This window comes from Pristiophorus japonicus, chromosome 15 (genome assembly GCF_044704955.1).
Source record: "Pristiophorus japonicus isolate sPriJap1 chromosome 15, sPriJap1.hap1, whole genome shotgun sequence".
In the NCBI taxonomy this organism is placed as follows: Eukaryota; Metazoa; Chordata; class Chondrichthyes; family Pristiophoridae; genus Pristiophorus; species Pristiophorus japonicus.
Genome location: NC_091991.1, coordinates 112,928,257 through 112,944,294, shown reverse-complemented (window position 1 = coordinate 112,944,294; position 16,038 = coordinate 112,928,257). Strand labels below are relative to the sequence as shown.

Sequence of the window (16,038 nt, the reverse complement as noted above, 5' to 3'; positions counted from 1 at the left end):
GCCTGGAGCTACTGCACATGCGCGCCCACTGTAGAGCGCATGTGCAGAGGTCCCGTCACTGTTTTCAGCACAGGGACCTGGCTCCGCCCCCTACAGCTCGTGCTGCGCCGCGCCCAGCTCCAGAGGGCCTGCAGGGAGCCAGAGAATAGGTAAGTTTTTTTTAGGCGCACTTTGTGGCGCGAAAAACGGGCGTCCAGGTCCGGGCTGCGCCGTTTTAGGCGCGGCCCGAAACTTGGGCCCATAGTGTTGTACCTACACTTTACACAATTTATATTTAATGATTCAGTTAGGGTACATGGGGGAAGAGTCAACATGGTACATTTCAGAAGGCAAAAATTAAAATGCTAAAAAGATCACGAATTGTTAAAATAATGCCCATCAGATACAAGTGAGAAAATCTGCTCTCTGTGCACAAACTGCAGTTGAACTTCCTAGACTAGAGACTAAGTGATGTAGCAGTGTGTAGCGTCAGTGGTAGGATGCAGCTTCAACCCATCCTTTTCCCCTACAATTATCCTTTTTTCTGAGAGTCCCGGTTTTTGCTGAGCAGCCCTTCAGTGCCTCAGCCAAATCAGAATATCCAACGTCAGGATGGTATCACCCATTCAAGCACAGGCCTCGAGATAACCATTAGAAGCAGTAACCATGGGTAGGGGTTTTCACCCCCATCTGCCCCAGTTTGGGATACTGAGGCAACTGCATCACTTCCAGTGCCACCCCTGCAGAGATCAACTAGTGGCACAGACCAAGGATCAAACAGCTGTGTGTGGTTCACTACCTCATGATAACCTATGATAACCTATGCTGTTATGTCTTCAGTCCATTTTCATTCAGGCAAAATACACGTGATCGGGGCCCAAGAGAGGCTTGAGTTCGGGGCCCAGAAGAGGCGAGAGTCAGCCCACACTGCGATATGTGCGCGCACTAGGTCCGTGCAGCAGAGCAGGTCTCCAGTCGTCTTGGGTAATCCTTGCCACTGGACCAAGACCTAGCTCTGTCAAGCCTGTGTGGGGGCTGGTGTGCAACGGCCACCCCACGTTAAAAAAATCCCCGCACAGGCATCTTCCACCCTTCAACATGTAGTTCGGGATCGGGAATATCAGGTCCTTCATTGAAACACCTGTGAACTCATCCTATTTTGGCGTGGAAGCAAGTCATCCTCGATACGAGGGACTGCCTATGATGATGATGATGATGATGACCTCATGGTGCATTGCATTCAAACATAGTAGGGGAGGTGGTGTGCTAACCTTCTGTATTTGATCCAGTTAGATTTTGGGGGGCACTGTCCATGTTTGCAGATCGCGGGGGGAAGGGGGGGTTCGAGGAAGAGAGAATAGAAAAGGTGAAGGTTTTGGTTTAATTGACAATAGTTAAGGGTGCAGGTCAGGCAGGGAAATCCAAGCAAGAGATAGAGGAGAAGATCCCTTAAAAAGAGTCACCATTCAAAATTACTACACATTTCCTCTCCCTGTTTGGCCCTATCTACATTTTGGGTGCGTTGACTTTCATGCTGGAGAGTTTAGAGCGCACACTGTAACAAACCAAACAATAGCCGCCCTCCAGCTCTGCGTCGATTGCTCACCCGGGTTTATTCCCCTGACCAGTAGACAACTCTGCTTGCTTGGAATGTTTATGCAGAATGTGAAACTCGTTGCACTTTCAAAGCTGCTCTTATTCAGAGTCTGACTGCATGTGGATGTGGGAGAGAGAGGAGAAAAGGAAAGTGGAAGAAAGAGGACAAGGAAGAATGAGACTTTCATATAACAGAACAGTAATACTGCCTCTAAACGCCAACAGTATCCTTGCAAAAGCCCTTTTACCTATTCAGTGTGACATTTTCAATTTCCACACCATCTTTCCAGCCTCAAGTTGCGTTACCCAACTTGTCCTGCATTGTGGGCAGTTTTGAGCCAGTGGTCCACAGCCAGCTAGCCTTGGGTCAATGCTGCCAGAAGTCATTTTAAGAAGGACCCTTGCAGGTAACAGACAAGAGAATTTCATCCCGTCAGTCTGGACTAAATTTTAACCTAGATCCTGGAAAATGAAGGGCAGAGCGCTACTACATGGGCTCCCGAAGTGCTGCCTTTTAATCTGGGCCGTTCCCAAACAGATTATGAGCATGCACATTTCAAACCCTGCGTCTCCTTACATTGGCAGTACACTGAGCAGTTTGGTCAAGTGTGATTTAATAGTTGACTTTAGGAGGGCATGGAGTGGAATCAGAATCTATCAGCTTTCCCTGGCCAAGTCATCGTCCAATAGGAAGGGGCATATTTACTGCCAAATTATCCAACAGTTCGAGCATCAAACCTGACCAGACCTTCTTCAATAAACAACCTCCTCGGAATAGAGAGAGCTGAATGCAGCGAGAGACAATACAATCAATGAGAAAAAGGTACAGCACTGTTCGATCGATTAAATAACCCAGTTTGGAATTGATGCAGTTCAGCAACACACTGAACAATTTATACCTTTTATAAGATCTATCACACAACACCTCTATACACACTCCATTGGAGCCACACAGAAAGCAGGTCACAGTGAGGGCATTTTGCACAAGTCCTTCCATTGGTAGGGGATCATCATCAAAGCTCATAGTGAGCCTGGAGCAGCAACAACTTGCATTTATATAGCGTCTTTAATGTAGTAAAACGTCCCAAGGGGCTTCACAGGAGCAATATAAAACAGAATCTGACACCGAGCCACATAGAGATATTAGGACAGATTACCAAAAGCTTAGTCCAAGAGATAGGTTTTAAGGAGCATCTTAGAGGAGAGAGAGAGATAGAGAGGCGGAGAGGTTTAGGGAGGGAAGTCCAGAGTTTAAGGCCTTGGTAGCTGAAGGCAGGGCCGCCAATGATGAAGCGATTATAATCGGGGATGCGCAAGAGGCCAGAATTAGATGATGCGCAGAGATCTCGGAGGGTTGTAGAGCCCTCCTTTATACTGACTAGACTCAATACAAGAGGAAGGGATAGCAACACCAATCTCCTACCATGGGGGCGTGTTCTGGTGACAAAAATCAAACCACAATGCAGAAGCTGCAAAAGCTATACAGTTTTGCAAAAAGAATAAAATAACTTGCAGTTAAGACGAAGGGAAAATGATGACAGAAATGACATTGCTCTTAACTACAAGTTATTTTTTTCTGTTGCAAAACTGTATAGTTTGCGCAGCTTCTGTATTGTGGTTTGATTTTTTCACCAGAACACGAAGTAGGGGTTTTTACAATTCGAAACGGGAACAGGGTTCTGGATCTCAGCTGGATCCCAAGATGAAATTACAGCTTTGTACTTTAATAGGCACAGTAACAGGAGCAGAGCGATTGTTATTCCATTGTGTTGCCAGGTAGAGGGGAGACACTTGTACTGGTAGTTAGTTATATGTTCTGCAGATGCATTGCAATAGCCCGACTAATGATCCCATGCTTTGCTGAAGCAAAATGACAAAGGATTTAATCTTCTTGTACGTATTATAGAGACCAACTGGACACTGGGAGGGCATTATGCACTTTGTTGAGAAGCATTCAGGAGGGGTGAGGTGGGGGGAGAAATGTTCAAATGGAGGAATGAACTCTGGGAGCAAAGCTCAAGTTTTTAAACAGGGTAAGGGTAGTGGGAATCTGCATTTCTCTCCCTCAAAAAGCTGTTGAGGCCAACGGTCAATTAAACATTTCAAAACTGAGATTGACTGATTTTTGTTAGGCATGGGTATTAAGGGTTATGGAATTCTAAGGCAGATGGATGGTGTTAACATACAGTTCAGCCATGATCTTATTCAATGGTGGAACAGGCTCAAAAGGCTGCATGGCCTCCTCCTGTTTCTCATCATTCAACTCAAGAGCTTGCTGATTTTCAACACACTTCCAAATCCTGTGATGTTTGTATTGTAATAACACTCAATTTACAGTTTAAAAAAAAACATTTTTTCACCTTTCCCATTTCATTTTTACACCCACGTCGAAACAAAGCTTTTACCAATTTGTGCTAATTTAGGCTCCTTATTCTGCCGTTATAGACGCTATAGTAATACTGACCTGTTTAACGCACAAGCACATATAACACTGTTTTACAGAGGAGCAATAGAGTGGGACACTTGCTACAAGACCATTCCAGTATGTGTTTTACACTGGCTTTGAACAATCCCGACAACACTCTTGTAAACTTAACCAAATTTAACAGCTAAAGCTCAAATGTCTTGCACCTCAATGATCACCATTATTTTTTATTAAACATGTTAATTTGAAGTGGACGTTTAATTCCATGCTGTAAAACTACCAGATGCCAAAGGAGAGAAATGATTGCACTTTGAGGCAGAGACAGAAACAGTGGATACAGGCGATAGGGCAATGATTTAAAGTAAGATGAAAGCACTGGATATTTCAGTACAAGCTGGCAGAGGGGCTGGTGGCTCTCCTTGCAACTTCTGCCTATTCTCTTTACAGACAGGAAACAAACACCATGGGAAACACATTATCGAAATAAACAGGAACAACCATTATATTAGCTGCACCCAAAACATGGCAATAGTCAAAATCCCATTCCAGAGGCACACTGCCAGATGTAGGTTCACACATATTCAAGCTAACCTTGTGGGTCAGTCAGCTTCACATGTCATAGCTTCAGGAGCAGGGGGGGCGCAGGAGGGGTTTGGAGAATAGATTGTCCCCTCTACCCCTCCCCCCCCGCCCCCCCTACAGAGGGTTATTGGGACCCTGTAGGAGGCAGCAGTAGCAGCTGAATCAATCATAGCTCTTAAAAGGAAAGTGGAGTAATATTTGAAAAAGAAAGTTGCAGGAGTATTCAGAAAGTACGGAGGAATGGGACTAATTGGATCGTTCTTTCAGAGAGCCAGCACAGGAACAATGGGTCGAATTACCTACTTCTATGTTGTAAAATTCAATGAATCTATACAAGGAACAAAATGGAGAGGGGCCAGACTGTTGGGTCAACGGAGAAACCATTCAGGGAATCCTACAATCAGCAGAGTCAGAAATTCACTTCCTTGTAAGCGAACAGAGTATATTGTAAGATGGGTTTACTGTGAATCCCTATAATATAATTGGAAAAAGTCAACATTTTTATATTTATTCTGAGGATGTTGGTGTCGCTTGCAAGGCCAGTGTTTATTACCCTTCCCAAGTTGCCCTGAGAAGCTGGTGGTGAGATTTCTGTTTGATACAAGTGAACGTTGTTTGCTAAGAGCCACATACAGGCCCAGACTGGGTGAGTCGGCAGGTTTCCTTCCCTAAAAGAACATTAGTGAGCCAGTTGGATTTTTAATCACAAACCAACAGCTTCATGGTAAATTTTACTGATACCAGCTTTTTTGAGATTTAAAAAAAACCTGATTTCTAATTCTCAAACTGACACAGTGGAATTTGAATTTGTGTTCGTTGTTTTACTAATCCAGTGACATAACCACTCCACCACCGTACCCTTTCTGTGTGATATATAACTATGACAGCAATGGGGTCAATACGTTTGAATGCCACAACTGAAACAGACCCCTAATCACATATTCATCATAGGCAGTCCCTCGGAATCGAGGAAGACTTGCTTCCAGTCCTAAAATGAATTCTTTGGTGGTTGAACAGTCCAACACGAGAGCCACAGACCCTGTCGCAGGCGGGACAGACATTCGTCGGGGGAAGAGTGGGACTGATTTACCGTGCGCTCCTTCCGCTGCCTGCGCCTGACCTCTTCATGCTCGCGGTGTTGAGATTCGAAGAGCTCAACGCCCTCCCAGTACAGTATTGAGTAGGTGCCGCACTGTCAGAGGGGCAGTAGTGAGGTAGCATTGCACTGTCGGAGGGGTAGTACTGAGGGAGCGCTGCACTGTCGGAGGGGCAGTACTGAGGGAGCACTGCACTGTCTGAAGGGCAGTACTGAGGGAGCGCTGCACTGTCGGAGGGGCAGTGCTGAGGGAATGCTTTCTCCACTTTCTCCAGCTCGGGCAGTCTTCGGCCAGGGACTCCCACGTGTCGGTGGGGATGTCGCACTTCACCAGGGAGGCTTTGAGGGTGTCTTTGTAACATTTCCGCTGCCCACCTTTGGCTTGTTTGCCATGAAGGAGCTCCGCATAAAGTATTTGCTTAGGGAGTCTCGTGTCTGGCATGCAAACTAAGTGGCCTGCCCTGCGAAGCTGATCGAGTGTGGTCAGTGCTGGGGTTGTTAGCCTGGGCGAGGACACTGATGTTGGTGCGCCTGTCCTCCCAGGGGATTTGCAGGATCTTGCGGAGACATCGTTCTGTACATGTGTCTTCTGTACATCGTCCATACCTCTGATTCATACAGGAGGGTGAGTATTACTACAGCCCTGTAGACCATTATGCACATAATCACACATTTAACGCTATGCTTTAGACGGGCTTCCATAACCTGACTGATTGGCTCTGGCCTACTAGTGAATGGCACACACAGCAAGTAATATGCAAAGCCGTGCAGTCCACAGAGATCAATACAGCATCACTTTTCTTTTTAAGGTAAGAAACACTGAAGCAGCTCGACAGGATCCAGGACAAAGCAGCCATTTAATTAGCACTCCCTCCACCACCGGCGCACCGTGGCTGCAGTGTGCACCATCTACAAGATGCACTGCAGCAACTCGCCAAGGCTTCTTCGGCAGCACCTCCCAAACCTGCGACCTCTACCACCTAGAAGGACAAGGGCAGCAGGTGCATGGGAACACCATCACCTCCACGTTTCCCTCCAAGGTACACACCCCCCTGACTTGGAAATATATCGCCATTCCTTCAATGTCGCTGGGTCAAAATCCTGGAACTCCCTCCCTAACAGCACTGTGGGAGCACCTTCATCACACGGACTGCAGCGGTTCAAAAAGTCGGCTCACCACCACCTTCTCAAGGGCAATTAGGGATGGGCAATAAATACTGGCCTGGCCAGTGACGCCCACATCCCATGAACGAATAAATACGACAGCCAATTTGTGCACAGCAAGCTCCCACAAACAACAATGGTGATAATGACCAGATAATCATTTTTTTGCGATGTTAATTGAGGAATAAATATGAGCCAGAACACCATGGAGGACTCCCCTACTCTTCTTCAAAATAGTGCCATGGGATCTTGTATATCCACCCAAAATGACAGACGGAGCCTCGGTTTAACACCTATCTGAAAGATGGTACCTCCAACAGTGCAGCGGAGGCTCCCTCAGTACTGCCCCTCCAACAGTGCAGCATTCCCTCAGTACTGCCCCTCCGACAGTGCAGCACTCCCTCAGTACTGCCCCTCTGACAGTGCAGCACTCCCTCAGTACTGCCCCCCCCGACAGTGCAGCACTCCCTCAGTACTGCCCCTCTGACAGTGCAGCGTTCCCTCAGCACTGCCCCTCCGACAGTGCAGCGCTCCCTCAGTACTGCCCTTCAGACAGTGCAGCGCTCCCTCAGTACTGTCCCTCCGACAGTGCAGTGCTCCCTCAGTACTGCCCCCCCGACAGTGCAGCACTCGCTCAGTACTGCCCCTCTGACAGTGCAGCGTTCCCTCAGCACTGCCCCTCTGACAGTGCAGCGTTCCCTCAGCACTGCCCCTCCGACAGTGCAGCGTTCCCTCAGTACTGCCCTTCAGACAGTGCAGCGCTCCCTCAGTACTGCCCCTCCGACAGTGCAGCGCTCCCTCAGTACTGCCCCTCCGACAGTGCAGTGCTCCCTCAGTACTGCCCCCCCGACAGTGCAGCACTCCCTCAGTACTGCCCCTCCGACAGTGCGGCACTTACTCAATACTATACTGGGAGTGTCAGCCTAGAATTTGTGCTCAAGTCTCTGGAGTGGCAGTTGAACCCAAGGATGCTACCCACTGACACCAAGTGAAATTGTCAATGTGCTGCCAAATTAGGGCACTATTCACTGTGGACCCAAGCTTACTGGGCAATGGACCGAAATTACCAACATCCTGCTTGAAACCCTTAGAGCCAAACAGAGAACAATTTCATTCCAGCAGACGGAGCTTGTTTCAAAGCCAGGACCCAAAGTAAAAGGACAGTGTGCCGACCTGATCTGCCACATGCTCCCTAATTCGGGTTTCCTGGATATCTGAATGTACAAAAAAGGACATGAAACATGTTAATAACCGTTTGAATTCAAGCATCCTTGGAAAAGACGAGGCTCATCTAGGAATAAAATACAAAATTGTCAGTGTTGTATTTACCAACAAAAGACTAGTCTGTACGCATCACTTCTTGCTGAGCTAATAATGCCATCAATTCATTCTAACATACCACTTATCATTTCTCCAAACAAACCTCCATGCTCTTTCCTCTCACTGTGATTTTCAGGTCGAGTTATCTACACATCAGGCAGTGCAAACAGATGGCATGTTTGACATTACATTGACAACGCTCAAGTCATTGCTACTTTTCACCAAGGCTCTGTATTAATCAAAGCTGATTATCACCACCTCAGGCCCACTTTATAACACTGATATAACAGGCAAGAGAGGCGAGCATCTCAGACCTGTAATCAGATATTAAGCTATGCATACAATACAGCTTTCCATAACCCCAATTGGCCTCTCCCAGCCTGCTAAGAATGGCCTTTATATAGCACCTTTACGTCCCAAAGCACTTCACTGAGACATAATCAAAACATTACCAGGTTAAAGAGAGAGATATTCAAGGGGGACGGCAAAAGCTTGGGTTTTAAGGAAGGTCCAAACAAACGAGGGAGGTAGAAAGGTAGAGGGGTTTAGGGAGGGATTCCCAGAGCGTGGGGTTTAGGTACGGCCGCCGATGATGGGGCAAAGGGAAGGGGAATGCACGAGAGGCCAGAGTCCGAGAAACGGAGAGGGATGGGAACAGGAGGGGATTGTGATGCTGGAGAAGGTTAGAGGGAGGGACAAGGAAATGAAGGGATTTAAATGAGGATGAGAATTTTAAAATGGGAGTCGCTGACTAATCAGGCGCCAATGTAGTTTGGTAAGGACAGGGGTGATGGGTGAACAGTTCTGGATACCGGATAGCAGGCAGCAGCAGAGTGTTGGAGGAGCTGAAAGTTGTGGGGCTGGAAGAGGTTAGAGATAGGGAGGGGGCTGAGTCCACGGTAGGATTTGAAGATAAGGATAAGAGTTTTAAAATCGAAGCATTTCTTAACCGGAAGTCAATGTAGGTCAACGAGCACAGGGGTGATGGGTGCAAGGTTCATCAGCAGGTCGGGGCCTTCAAAGGAGCATAGCACTTCAAGGTACAGCGTGTGCTGGAGAGCGACGGCTGTGAAGCAGGCGACTGGATTAGACGTCACCAAGGTCCAGGTCGCTGATTGGAGCGTGGGCAAGAGCAGCAGGGTCGGGCGCAGGAGCAGCGAGTGATCGTGGAGCAACGTGATCGGGGCCTAGGGGAGGCGAGGGCCCAGGAGAGGCGAGGGCCCAGGGGCAGCACGGGCCCAGCCCACACTGCGATATGTGAGCGCACTGGTCCGTGCAGCAGAGCTGGTCTCCAGTGGTCCTGGTTAACCCTTGCCACTGGACCAAGACCTAGCTCTGTCAAGCCCGTGTGGTGGCTGGTGTGCAACGGCCACCACACGTTAAAAAAATCCACACACAGGCATCTTCCACCCTTTAAGATGTAGTTCGGGATCTGAAATATTAGGTCCTTCATTGAAACACCTGTAAACTCGTCCCTTTTTGGCAAGTCATCCTCGATACGAGGGACTGCCTACGATGATGGGTGAACGGGACTTGGTGCGAGTTAGGACACCGACAGCAGAGTTTGGGATGACCAAGTTTACGGAGGTAGAAGCAGGCGGTCTTTGTGATGAAGAGGATGTGGGGTCAGAAGCTCAGCTTGGGGTTGAAAAGCACATCGAGGTTGCAAACAATCTGGTTCAGCCTCAGACAGTGCCCAGGGAGAAGGAAGGAGTCGGTAGTAAGGGTTTTCTTTAAATACTGACTGTGTCAAATACTGGTATAATTTCACTAAACAATGTACTTCCTCAGAATAAAACATTTTAATTTGTATTAACATACAGCTGGAGGCTTCTTTTTGGGGCTGACAAGGTTTTGAACAAGGAGGAATACTTTGATCACCGAGCACTACTCGTTAGTGCCTTCATGTGTGGGTATACAAAGATTTTATTCATCTAAACAATGACAACAAACAGAACTGTACACACTCCCCAAATGAATCAATGCAATCAAAATACTGAACAGAACTAGTACAACTGTCACTGCACATTCCAAAACCGGATTATTACAATTTCGTGTTAACCAAATTGATCTGCCAGAAATTCTCTCGTTAGAGCAGCAGCCACCTTTGCACTCTTTTCCTCGTCATCACCTTGCACTGAATGGGTATGCTTTATTGTAGCCAATAAATAGGATTTACAACTCTCAGTGCTCAGCCTTGCCACGTGGTGTGGTGCTGAGTGCCTCGGGCCACAACATAGAAACATAGAAACTTACAGCACAGAAGGAGGCCATTTCGGCCCATTGTGTCCGCGCCGGCCGACAAAGAGCCACACGGCCCTCAGTCAGCAGCCCTGAAGGTTACATATAAACCTATGCACAATGACGGAAAGGCAAAGAGCACCCAGCCCAACCAGTCCGCCTCACACAACTGCAACACCCCTTATACTGAAACATTCTACACTCCACTCCAACCGGAGCCATGTGATCGCCTGGGAGAGGCAAAAACCAGATTAAAAACCCAGGCCAATTTTGGGAGAAAAAATCTGGGAAAATTCCTCTCCGACCCATCCAGGCGATCGAAACTAGTCCAGGAGATCGTTCTTTAGGTTATAACCCTGGCTGGGTTCGCCAAGGCATAGGGGAGTGACTGCACAGAATACGGCCAGGCTGTTTGCCTCCATCACAAACCAACAACCCCCTTGCCCTGCTGGAAGTGCCTGCCTGCGGAGGTTGACCAAGTAACGCCCGGCTGCATTATCCTGCACACGGCCGAATATCCCAGTGACACTCTGATCAGACACTTTCTTTGACAAAGTACTGAAGGTTGACAGCAGCAACAGGACAGCCAGCCACTGCCATCGTAGAAAGACAGTCGAGGGGGGAAAGTGGGAAGGGTGAGGAAGGAAACAATATTGTTGGCATACTATGCAAGGACAGAGCTTTTGTTTCCCTCTCTAATGTTCAGAAACATTATTTCAAAATAGCAAACTCATTGCAGTCTTTCTGCAATCTGAATTAAAGCAGAATACATCAAACCTGCCAAAATACAGCATTTCAATGAAATGTAGTAACTACAGTCAGTCCAGAGCAATGAATCTCCTGAGAAAACTATTGCTAAGCTAAGGCGCACCATGTGTGTGAATATCCTGTATTCCTGTAAACAGCAATAGCATTGAATCCACCCAGCTCTGGAAAGGTATTCAAATTTGCTTTCAACATCCTCATTACTGAGCATATTATAGTAGCAGGAAAGAAGAAAGCCCTCACAATTTGATGCATCTCACCCAATTAAATCACTCTCGAGTCTCCTGCAAGGGTTAATGTACACTACAGTATCTGCCATTCCTAGAAACACACAGCCCATCAATATTTGATAGACCTTCAATTTAGTTGAGAAAATGGAGCCCTAGATTCTGATATTACTACACAGCAACAGTCATAGGAGCCGTTACCTTGTGACACAGAATCGTTCCCAAAGTGCAACAGAATTGGGGCCTCTATCCGCTCATGCTAACCACACAGTAACAAATCCACACCACCCGCAATTTCACTGTATACCGTGCTCACCTCAAAGAAATAAAATGCTGATCTCAAAGTGTCGACTGTGGTCAGATCCTGCTTCGAAATAAATGAGCAAATCAAGAGTGACAAGTGCACTTTACAACCTCCATTTGGGGTAGGAAGAAGCAGAATCTGAATGCAGTATTAGAATCTGCCGAAGTGGTATAGCGCTGAAGATAGTGTTTGAAAAGGCGCACATGATTGCAATCTGATTCCAGGTAGTACAGGAGCCTAGTGGGAAAGTCATTGCCCCTCCCAGGCTGCCTCTTGCTACTCCCACCTCCCTCACGGGGGCCGAACAGCTTAAAAATCTAAAAGTTGGACAGCAGGAGTGTCCAAGCGTCTTGTCTTTGTAGGCAGATCACGGGGCTTTGCTTGCCATATGTGCAGTTTAAATCCATGTTTCGTTAATGTGCATACTATTGAAACAGGACAAAGCAGTGAGAAATAAGCAGACAGGGAAACAAGTTGCCTGGGATTCCTGGGCCACGCTCCCAGGCTCACAAAACCAACGTGCTCTCCTGGTCATAGTTTAAACAGACCTTCCATACAATAGCACATCTCCAGAGCCCGCAACCTCTGAACCCCCCCACCCCACAACAAGGTTAAGCATACTTTACATTTGACCCAATATATTTTTTAACTCCTTACTAATCCTTCATCCTCTAGAGTACTTAAAGATGTGCAGCCAATGGCAGAATAAAAGTAACTGTGTTGCAAAGCTACTACTTTGTACTAATGGCACCCTGTGCTAAAGATACTGAATGTTAATTTCAGTTTCAGTCATACCAAAAGCAATGTTTGAAAATGAATCTTCCATTCACAGTTTTGCTGTGAAATATAATGAGAACAGAACCCAGCACATGCATATTTCAGGCAGGCTTTACACAGAATGGGGAATGTGCGACTTCATTACCTCCTTGCTCATGGTAATGCTGCCCCTGACACTTCTAAACTTACTGAAACAGTATCTGCATTTCCATCAGACACGTCACCTTAAAATAACTTCAGCAATTCATTTCTTCAAAATCCCATTTCTGTATATTACACTTTAGAAATGACTATATGATATCCCTGCAAGCAATAAACAGCCAAGCAGTACATGGAATTCAACGCTCTATCACAGGATATGGTTCCCTTTCTGCAAATAAGACTTGCTGTGCAGGGGCATTTTGTCGACAAGTGACCCATCATCTGCTCAAACCTCATCAGTGCTTTGGGCAGGTGGACACACTGTGGGGAGAGCGTTCCTGGAGCCGCGACATCTGCAACGGACTGTGACACGAAATACAAGGCAGAGTGCAGCATCCGAGCACACTCTGGGTGACAAGTGTGCTGCAGCTGCCGAAACTCAAGCTGCTGCTCACCAAGTGTGAACAGGACTAATCTGTAGCCGTGACCACAGAGAGGGGAGAGCACTGCCTGAGGACATGATTAATTACACACACACACACACACACACACACACACACAGTGAGTGAAATAGGAAGCTGCGCTACGCCATCTACCTGACAAATCATTACCCACATGGAGCACAGCACTGGCAACTACTTCTGACCATGGGTCACTGACCCAAAACATTAACTCTCTCTCTCTCCACAGATGCTGCCTGACCTGCTGAGTATTGCCAGCATTTTCTGCTTTACTTGAGCTCTTCATTAAGAGGACACATGTCAAGGCTGGATCTTTCTCCCCTCGTGTGCCACGAGCACTACCTCCAGACTCCCACAATCAGCCTCAGTCCAAATATCAGGTGGAAAAACAGCGTGAGATTTCCATTTCCCAGCGGGAGAGAGAGAGGGGGCGGGGGGGGAGAGGAGGAGGCGCGGGCACGGGGGGGGTGGGGGGAGGGAAAGAGAGAGAGAGAGAGAGAGAGAGAGAGAGAGAGAGAGAGCACTGGGGGGGGGGGAAGAAGAGAGAGAGAGAGGGGCGGGGGGGAGGGAGAGAGAGAGAGGGGCGGGGGGGAGGGAGAGAGGGAGAGAGAGAGAGAGAGAGAGAGAGAGAGAGAGAGAGAGAGAGAGAGACGGGGGGGGAAAAGAGAGAGAGAGAGAGAGAGAGGGGCGGGGGGGGAAGAGAGAGAGAGAGAGAGAGAGAGAGAGAGAGAGAGGGAGAGGGGCGGGGGGGGGAAGAGAGAGAGAGAGAGGGGCGGGGGAGAGAGAGAGAGAGAGAGAGAGAGAGAGAGAGAGAGAGAGAGAGAGAGAGAGAGGCGGGGGGGGGGGAAGAGAGAGAGAGAGAGAGGGGCGGGGGGGAGGGAGAGGGGCGTGGGAGGGCGGGAGAGAGGGAGAGGGGCGTGGGAGGGAGGGAGAGAGGGAGAGAGGAAGAGGGGCGTGGGAGGGAGGAAGAGAGGGAGAGAGAGAGGAAGAGGGGCGTGAGAGGGAGGGAGAGGGGGAAAGGGGCGAGGGAGAGTGGGAGAAAGAGAAAGAGAGAGAGAGAGAGAGAGAGAGAGAGAGAGAGAGAGAGAGAGGTGGGAGGGAGGGAGAGAGAGGGAGGGAGAGAGACGGGGAAGGGAGGGAGAGAGGCGGGGAAGGGAGAGAAAGAGAGAGGGGCGGGGGGAGAGAGGGTGGGGGGGGGGAAAAGAGCGCGAGAAAGAGGGGCGAGGGAGGGAGAGAGAGGGCGCAAGAGAGAGAGGGGAGCGCGGGGGAGAGAGGGGCTGTGGGGGGGGAGAGAGGGGGACGGGGAAAGGGAGAGAGGGGCGAGAGGAGAAGGAGAGATAGAGGGGCGAGAGGAGAAGGAGAGATAGAGGGGCGAGAGGAGAAGGAGAGATAGAGGGGCGAGAGGAGAAGGAGAGATAGAGGGGCGAGAGGAGAAGGAGAGATAGAGGGGCGAGAGGAGAAGGAGAGATAGAGGGGCGAGAGGAGAAGGAGAGATGGAGGGGCGAGAGGAGAAGGAGAGATAGAGGGGCGTGAGGGGAAGGAGAGATAGAGGGGCGAGAGGGGAAGGAGAGATAGAGGGGCGAGAGGGGAAGGAGAGATAGAGGGGCGAGAGGGGAAGGAGAGATAGAGGGGCGAGAGGGGAAGGAGAGATAGAGGGGCGAGAGGGGAAGGAGAGATAGAGGGGCGAGAGGGGAAGGATAGATAGAGGGGCGAGAGGGGAAGGAGAGATAGAGGGGCGAGAGGGGAAGGAGAGATAGAGGGGCGAGAGGGAGAGATAGAGGGGCGAGAGGGAGAGATAGAGGGGCGAGAGGGAGAGATAGAGGGGCGAGAGGGAGAGATAGAGGGGCGAGAGGGAGAGATAGAGGGGCGAGAGGGAGAGATAGAGGGGCGAGAGGGAGAGATAGAGGGGCGAGAGGGAGAGATAGAGGGAATGAGGGAGGGGGAACAGAGGGGAGTGAGAGAGAGACATGGGAGACAAACAGACAGATAGATGGGAGAGAGAAGGAGAATAGACAGATAGGAGAGGGGGACGGACAAGAGAAAGAGAGAAATAAGGAAGGAGAGAAAGACTGGAGAGAGAGAGAGAGAGAGAGAGAGATGGGTGAAAGATGAAGGACACATGTAAGAGTAATGAACTGATCCTTCAGTTATAACTGGATGTGACCCCGGGTCCCATATGCTTAGTTTAAGAATAAAAGAGATGCAGCAAGTCACTGAGCGAAGGCCTCTGTCATATCGAGGGAGGTCAGGACGCTCCTCTGCAAGTCATTTTGCCTAGCAACAGAGATGATTCACCGGACTGGAACTCTACGAGACAAAGCTCCAAAGATAGCCAGCAAACTAGCTGGTCTTTTATGATTCGTCCAAATAATTTTCTCCAAGATCAGTGTTCTGTGCTTTCCATTTTTTGCCTCAGGCCAGAAAGGCAACAATAACCATCATCTTTCTCCATAAAGAAAAAAAACTCTATGATTACCTGTTGTATGTAGACTTAAATATTCAGGTACAGATTGTGCTAAGTTCTGATCATCGATCTACAGACCTATCAGTCCATAGCACAGAGATGCTGCCTCAAATGCGTCTCTCCAACAAACATCTCTCTGGTGCATGTGCTGCTGCCAACACTATCTGCGTGCAGGAGATGGATTGAGCACCTCCAATGGCCAGGCTTTTCACAGGTCCAGAGGACAGCTGTCTGAGGGGCGCAATGGTTAAAGGAAACAGGGAGGGCAGCGCTTGGACATCACGAGTCACTGCTTGAGAACATGAACCCTGCCAATGTAAAAGCTCCTTTTATCCCACAGGTACACAAACTGAAACGGACCCGTTTATCCCAACTCTCTGCTTCCTGTCTGCCAACCAGTTCTCTATCCACGTCAATACATTACCCCCAATACCATGTGCTTTGATTTTGCACACCAATCTCTTGCGTGGGACCTTGTCAAAAGCCTTTTGAAAGT

General features: G+C 48.6%; 1 protein-coding gene across 6 annotated transcripts in view; it reads right to left on the bottom strand.

Annotated features, from left to right (window-relative positions):
* capn15 (calpain 15) overlaps positions 1–16,038 on the bottom strand; it is a 350,926-nt gene that overhangs the window by 257,466 nt on the left and 77,422 nt on the right. Inside the window, exon 1 of one of the 6 annotated variants that reach the window (XM_070900826.1) lies at positions 1,586–1,615. The exons of the other annotated variants lie outside the window; for them this stretch is intronic. The gene's annotated coding sequence lies outside the window, so the exon portion shown is untranslated. Of the gene's footprint in view, positions 1–1,585; positions 1,616–16,038 lie in introns of those variants that run through there. 6 annotated transcript variants of the gene reach the window in all.